Source organism: Equus quagga, chromosome 18 (genome assembly GCF_021613505.1).
Source record: "Equus quagga isolate Etosha38 chromosome 18, UCLA_HA_Equagga_1.0, whole genome shotgun sequence".
NCBI classification, from domain to species: domain Eukaryota; kingdom Metazoa; phylum Chordata; class Mammalia; order Perissodactyla; family Equidae; genus Equus; species Equus quagga.
Genome location: NC_060284.1, coordinates 13,706,463 through 13,714,906, shown reverse-complemented (window position 1 = coordinate 13,714,906; position 8,444 = coordinate 13,706,463).

The following is an 8,444-nucleotide window of genomic DNA, read 5'->3' as shown; positions in this document are numbered from 1 at the left end:
ACTGGGATCAGCCAATTCCTTTCGCTGAGAATCCATACACCAACCATAGGAAAGGGACCTGGTTGTCCTTGCTTGGGATAGATACCCACTCAAAACTAATCACCACGGTCAAGATGACTGGTACAATATCCTGGATTATAGGATCCATTTTGGATTATAGACCCACCCTCATAATCATGATTTGTTATTGGATGAAGAGAGAGGGAAAAGAAAAGGATGTGTTGGAAAAAGAAAAATAACAGCCACCCAGTATTAATAAGGAGTGGAATAAGAGTGCGTATATATATTATACCTGAGGCTGTTTTCTTATCTTTTCTTTTGGTTGGGTGTCTTATTTTTTATTCACTTCCATGCCTATATCATCCACCAAGTTTTTCCTTTGAGAAAGATCATATCAAGAAGTTCCTGAAATTACTTATAGTATATTCTTAACTTTCTTCTTTCTGTCAAGAGTTCTGAATTGTCACTTTGTGTCCCCAAGTCAGGAATATTTTCTATCATTAGAGCCAGAAAGGAAATCTCAACTTCTTTTTAGCCATAGGTGGTGTAGATCTGAAAGCTCTTTATTTTATTTTCCCTCTATCCCTTTGCCACATTCCAGCTGTGATAGAGATAACCTAGCACCAGGCTTGAGTGTTAGTTTGAAATATTATGGTTTCCTACTACTTTAAAAAATGTCCCAAACTATTTTTACTTAAACTTTCACCTGTCACTTACTAAATATTTATTAAATGAATAACCTGATAAGCATTGCTCATTCAAATACCAAATATTAAAGATATTTTTCTCTTTTTTTTTGAGATCTTGGAATTTCTCTTCTATACATTTAACATCTATGATGTATGTTTCACCCTAATTTAGAATGTGATTTCAGCTTTTCCTTGTTTTTCTAGCCTGTGGCTCATGCATTCTTGGAAACAGTATTCCTGACATCACATCAATTTTAAAAACTTGGATGCATTTCTCGCTGTTTCTGTCCTCTTCCCATCGTCTCAGAACCTGTCCAGTGCCAGTGTGTCTGGGATTCTCAGTTCCCAATGTGTTTGTTCCTGATTGGGAAGCCAAATCACAAACATCGTGTGCATTGAAACAGGTTTTACTCCCTTGATTCTTGATAATGACTGAATTAATACTCCTTCATTCATACCTACTCATTTCGCTATGCATCCTTTTACCACAATGACCTTCAATCTAAATATGTAATATTCTTTTCTCCATTCATTTGTACATTTGTAAACAAGACAAAGTCTTAAAGGTTTTTCCCCTCTTTGATCTTGGTTTTCCTTACAAAGGCGACTCCATGGGCTTATTCCTAGCTGGATTCATTCCCTCAAGCAATATGCCTTAATTATTACAACTTTGTCTATTTGGTTCAGTTTGGTCTATAATCAATTTTGACATAGGAAAATGTGGAAATTTTGGTAATTAACATTGAGATGGGAAACTGAGGCATCTCCCCTTTTTTAGCGACTACTTAGAATTCACATGTCTTCCCTCAGATTTATGTGTTTCTTTTATGTGGAGGGTTTTTACCTCTTCTGGGTAGAGATGGAGAGGTAGGTAGCCTATAGGTAGCCCACAAATGATCCTGCCTATTGGTATTCATGGCCTTTTCTTTGAAGAACATGCTTCTAACCCATAGTACGCCTCAACGTTGAGGGGATGTTGTGTCTGTGATTAGATTACAAGAGATTATAACTTTTATGTTGCTACCCAACTCTGTCCTATGGTAACTTCAATGAAGCAAGCTGCCACGTTGTGAACTGCCCTGTGGAGAGACTCACATGGCAAGGAACTAAAAGCAACCTCCAGCTGACAGCCGTCGAGGAACTGAATCTAGCCAACAACCACATGAGCTTGGAAGTGGATCCTTCTCCAGGTGAGCTTTCAGATGAGATGTCTATCCTGGTCAATGCCTTGGTTGCAGCTTTGTAAGAGACCCTAAACAAAAGGACCTAGATAAGCCATGCCTGCATTCCTGACGCATAGAAATGGCAATGTAATAAGTATTTTTTGTTTTAAGCAACAAAGTTTGTGGTAATTTGTTACACAGCAATAGATAACTGATAGAGATGATCTTTGAGCTTTTATGATATTCTGTACATGTTTCTATCATGGTACTTATCACAACTTATTCTCTATTATACAGATGACTCCCACACTTGTATGTTTTCGCTAGACCTCTCTCATGAGTTTCATATGTAAAACTTCATTTCAATGTTCTATACACACCTCAAACTGACCATATCTAAAACTAATTCATCTCCAATTGCTTCTTCTACTATCTTGCTTATCATATATAGTAGTATCAACATCTGCCTAATTGTTCAAGCTGCAAACTTGTGAATTATCCTTGATTTCTCTCCCCTCTTTATGATCCTTTTAAACAGCAATCAGATATACTCCTTTGTTTAAAACCTTCCTGCACTTTCCATGCATTGCTCTTAAAGTAGAGTTAAAATTCGTTATGACAGCCTGTAAGACTTGAGTGATCTGACCTCTGATTAAATTGCTTGTCTATCACTAACCACCACCTTCTACCTCTCACCTTTGTGGTTTTCCACCAATCAGCCATGAAACTTCTTTTAGGTTCTTGAACCTGTTATGCTTTCTCTCTTCGTCGTGCCTTTCTGCATGATACTGTTCCTTGTCCAGACTCATTGTCTTCACACCCTGTGTTCAATTTCCTTCCACTCATCTTCTTAATCTTACCTTAAATATACTTTCACCAGGAAGCCTGTCTTGATAATCCCCTTGCCCAACCTCTTGCCTGTGTTATAATCTCTTCTGTCATCACCCCCAAAGCACCTGCATTTTTTCTGTCTTAGCACTTATCCCATTGTTTGTGAATGCCTATTAACTTGTCTGTATCTTTCATTACACTGTAAATTCCATAAAGGCAGGACCTATGTTAAATTTTTTCACCGAGTTCCTTATGCCTAGTAGAGTGTTCCATTTTAATTTATATTTCCTGTTCACTGTGATGTTGAGCATCTTTTCATGTGCTTATTGGCCATTCGTATATCTTCCCCTGTGAAGAATATGTTCAAATGGTTTGCCCATTTTAAATTGAAATGTTTGTCCTTTTATTACTGAGTTTTAAGAGTTCTTTATATATTCAGGATACGAGTCCTTTGTCAGCTATATGCATTGCAAATATTTTCTCTTGTTTGTGGGTTGTATTTTTGTTTTCTTAATGGTGTCTTTCAAAAAGAAATTTTTAATTTGATGGAATTCCATTTATTAATATTTTTCTTCTATGATTTTTTCACTTTGTATTCTAGGAAATCATTGTCTAACCCAAAATCATGAAGATTTTGTATTTTATTTTCCTCTAGAATTTTTATTGTTTTATCTTGTACACTTAGATCAATCAGCCATTTCAGGTTAATTTTTCTGTAAGGTGTTGGATAAGAGTTGAGGTTCTTTTTTTTTTTTTTTTTTTAATTTAGCTATGCAGTTGTTTCAGCACCATATGTTGAAAAGACTATTCTTTTTCCATTGAATTACTTTGGCCTCTCTGTGAAATCAATTGACCAAATATATGTGATCTTTTTCTGAACTCAATGACCATAGCTCATGAGATCACCTGGGTAGCCCTTCCAGTTGAATATATAATGGAGAGGAAGAATCATTAGGAAAGAGTATGAGATTTCAGCAGAGAAGATCATTAATTTATGATCTAACAACTAGCTCTCTCCTCTCCCTTTACCCTTATTCTCCACCCAGGGTAACTCACTTACCACACAGGAAAGTAATTTTCCTGGAATAGGTCACTTCCAGGAAGACAGAAATAGGTTATTTAGGTCATGAAAGCCATTTAATCACATAAAAGAGTGTGAATCCTTTATTAGATTTTCTTAAGTTGTAGACCACAGGTGGAAGTCAAGACAGGTGCATATTATGATTTCTGCTTTCCCAGTCTATTTCTTAGACCTGCTTACATCTCCAATTAGATGCATAGAGCTATCATCACATTAGAAAATTTTCATTCAAGCTCAGTAGATAAGTATAGATGAAACTGTCATAAGAAAAGCATAATCAGGGTAATTCACATTCATGGTAACTCCAAAAGCTGGGAGTGAATGCATATCAAGAATAATAACACAAGACTAATTGATCTACATAGATAAAAGGGATAAAATGGATCCATATTTACACCTTCATTGGCTCTACATTCTATGCTATTTGAATTCACAGCTTACTTTGAAATATCTTTGAAAGGTGCTGTTTGTTCAATAAATACATTTAAAAATAGTACCAGAGCCTTGACTGAACCCTGGGGTCCCCTAGCATATTCCAGAGAAGACAGAAGAGTTAGCATTTCACTACACCATAGACATTTTCATTTTGTTTTTCAAAAATAACCCCTACACTTTCAAATAAACATTTCTCTTCTTCTACAAGATACTGCTGTCAGGAAATCTCATCTTGCGTTAGATGAAAGCATCTTTATGTGTTGGTGGCTGTCTCCTATATTAACCATTTCTGTAAGGCATTGCTCATAGAAGTTCAAGATGCACTTCCTGAGATCCAGCATGTGCTGTGTCATCCTGAGAGTTTGAATCACCCTGTAGATATATGCAAACATTACTTGCATCTATAATGTAATGACAATTTTTATATCTGAATCATTTCTTTATACTTCTTATACTTCTGTATATGAAATTTTTATTTGCATCATTCTTGTGGCCATTACCTTATTGTGTGCCATTTTATAGTTGTTTGGAATTTTGATTTATTTTTCTAACTCTTTAGTAAACTCCATAAAGATAAATACTGCAGCTCACCCTTCTCTGTATTCTCCAAAGCCCTAATGAAGTACCATGAATTTGGTTGTATTCAATGCATGTTTGTTGAAATGATATTTTTGTATAGATATTAATAAAGACCAGGACTAATTCCATAGTTATATACTAATCATATTATCAAGCTTTCACTCTAGTTACATTGCCAAGAACACAATTAAGCTCATGCCCTATCCAATTCTCAGTAATGAGAAGACAGGTTTGACAGTGTTGGATGATTAAAATGCTTAGTGTTCAATTAGCCTTCTTGGATTAAGTCTAGTAAAGGAAAAGGCAGATAATTTAAAGTTGTATTATGAAGAATATTATTTTACAAAAACCTTAAGAGGGCGATTTAGAAAGGGCATTGATTGCTCAAAACTTAAAATATCCAAGGCATCATTTTGAAACTACAAGGACCAGATAAAAAGATTATAAATATACTGAGAGTGCTACACACCAGAAAACTGAAAAATGCAGCAATACTCGACGTGAAGAATTAATTTAATCCAGCAGAAATGGGAAAAGGTGGACAATATAAATGACTACTAAATCTACATGACATCCATTATCATAAATTATCAACATGAGGAATGTTATGATGCTAAATGTAATTTTCTTGAGTCATTACATTTCAAGACATAGCACAATAGCAAGTATACAGAAATAAGATGTATGAAATGCGAACAAATTTCTCCTACTGGGAAGCAAAGGAATTAGAGCGCTTTGTGAAGCATCATGAGAATGAAGTCAGTGATAAGCAGTTGTAGAGCTGGGGGCGGGTGGTGGCGGTGTGTGTGCGTAACTACCAGCAATTGAACGTACTCCCAGAATTCGAGAACCAACTCTAAACACGACTTTGGTGAAATTTGCCATCATCAGAAATAACTTGTTTTAAGAGATGGCTTCTGAATATACTGCTGCTAAGTCAAGGCGCTCCCAAAACTCAACCATTTTAGGCATATTTTTTCAGAGTTTCAGTGCCAAATCTTGCTTTCCCATGTGGACTTGCGTCTTATTTCACAGAACATGTGATTTGCAGGGAACTTTGGGGGACCATTGAGTCCAACTTTCTATCTAATCACATGAAACACTGACCAAGTGAGTGGCCTGCTTCGTCTGCGAATATTTCACACAAATGCACTGATTATAAAATCCACACTCTACTTTTGGACTCTTCTGAATGTCCTGAGATAAAATCTGAAATTTCATTCATTGGCTCTGGTTCTGTCCAATGGAGTCACAGAGCTTAAAACTAACTTCACATTTGCATTAATGCCTTTTAAATGCTTGAATTCGGTTCTCCTTAAAAGATTCTATAAAGCTGGCTGATGTTTTCAATCCTTGGTGCAAGGAGACTTCCAGTCCCTCATCATCTTGGTCATTCCTAACCTGTTCCCTCTTTTTTGAATGAATTCTCATTTGTCCGTATCTTTAAAGTGTTGTTGCAATAGAAAAATGGAAAAAATATCAGAAGAACTAATTCATGAAAGAAGAAATATAAATTGCCAATAAATATGCAATATTAAACAAAAATGTTTAATTTCCATAGTAATCAATTAACTGCTAATTAAAGCAAGATAAACCTTTTGCACACATAAAATTGGCAAAGATGGAAAAAAATAACACCAATTTTTGGCAAGAGTGTAGGGAAGCAGGCACTACCATACAATAAAAGAAAAAAAATCTGACAAGTGTTCTAAAATTCATGGACAAACGTTTATTACATAGAGAAAAGTGACAATGGAGGAATGGTTAAACAGATTATGGCATAGTGTAGCTACTGAAAACGTTTTAGGATGATAGTGACATTGGGAAAATGTTTGCAATTTCTTATTAAGGAGGAAAAGCAGGCTATATAAAAGCAAATTTCATGTATATAAATATGTATAATTTTAACAGTATCTACAGAAAAGTACTGAATGAATACTGAGCAGTGTGATAATGGGTATCACGCCTTTCTATCTTTTCAATGTTTCTGACAATGAAAATATGCTACTTGTCGAATCAGAAATGGATAAAAACAACCTTTAACAACACTTCCAGAAGTGTTCTTGTTAATTCCAACCTTGATACTTGTTCTTAGACGCCTGGTCTATGCATTTTAGGTCACAGTGACCCTTTAAATTGCTACTTTTCACACTAGAGTGTTCTAAAACCTCCCAATATTTTTCCTGAGTACTGCCGTGAAGCCATGCTCCTCTTTTTTGAATCTAAGTGCCCGGCTTTGCATTTGTTCCCGTCAAATTTCATTTACTTTCATTGAACCCATATGTTGTGCTGTTGAATGTTTTGGGTTTTTTTTTTTCTTCTTCTTCTATTGTTCCATATTGAAGAGCCACCCACAGCTCTGCATGATCCACAGATGCATTTGCATGACATTAATGTCCTGATCCAACATTAATGCCCTCTTATCCATCAAAGATTGCAGAGTATGCCCTTTTTTTCTAGAGATGAAACCCATTATAATCTGCACCAACAAAAGATGTGTTGGACAAGCTATTTTAATTTGTAGTAAAACTGTCACTGAAGATGGAAGCCCATTCTACGTAAATTTCATTGTCCGTGTTATACTTTGTGGGAAATTTAGGCATTTGGAGGAAAGTTATTTTGGAAGATTATGTAGATATTTTAGTGATTTCATAAGCATAGAAAATATATATTTGAAAGGTTTTACCAATGACAGATGCAAGAACTCTTAACAATGCTTGGTGTAAGATGCTGCTCGTGTATGCTGTACACTTGTGTTATTCAAGAATTTTAGCCATCGGCTTTGGGATAGTAAGAACCTCAATTTATCCCTGTAAAGCACCTTAAGATATTATCATCACCAGTTATAACTGTTAGAAAGAAATTCAAACCTATGTCATTTACCAGCCAGGTGCTATAGTTTCTTGTCCTTAAAAGGAATTTCACATTGATTACGAAGAAGGTAAACATTGGTAGATTCTCTTCTCTAATTGTTTTGTTGTTAGAGTCTCAACTAATCTCTCTCAATGGACAAACTAAGAAAATTTATATGCTAACATGAAAAGCATTTTTCCCAAGACAGCAAATAGTTTCCTATTAGGTGAGAAAGAAGTATAGGATGTGAAATACTGTTAGCATTAAGGGAATTTCTATATATTTTAAAGCAAATAATGTCAAGGAGTGGAAAGTACTGGGAAGGAAAGAGAAATGTTGGGAGCTGAAGAGAAAGAAAGACTACTCTTTCTAGACATCATTCTGCCTTGGATATTGAGTATATTGAATCTCTCTCCTCTGCCACTGCCGCCCTATTTTTTTTTCCCCTTTAATGACAAATCGTCTCTCGCTTTGTTCACATCTCCTCACTTGTCTTGTTATAAAAGTAAACCAAACTGAAATATACAGTAGCCCTTTGCCACTTAGTAAGCTTTATTCTAAGGCATGGTGCCTATAAATAAAACAATGTGATGCCAGAAGGAAAAAAGAAAAAAAAACACCTCACCAAATGCACAACTGTGCATTTACAGTCTCTTCTATAAATGATGAAGATTACAGGTTTTTAAAGTGAATGAGAGAGTACAGCAAAAATTGTGTGAACTCAGAAAAATGAGTGAAGCATATAGAAATGGGTATTTGCTCAGGAGCAATGACAACAAAGTTAAACACAAGGAAATTAGTACTTTGTAGGTT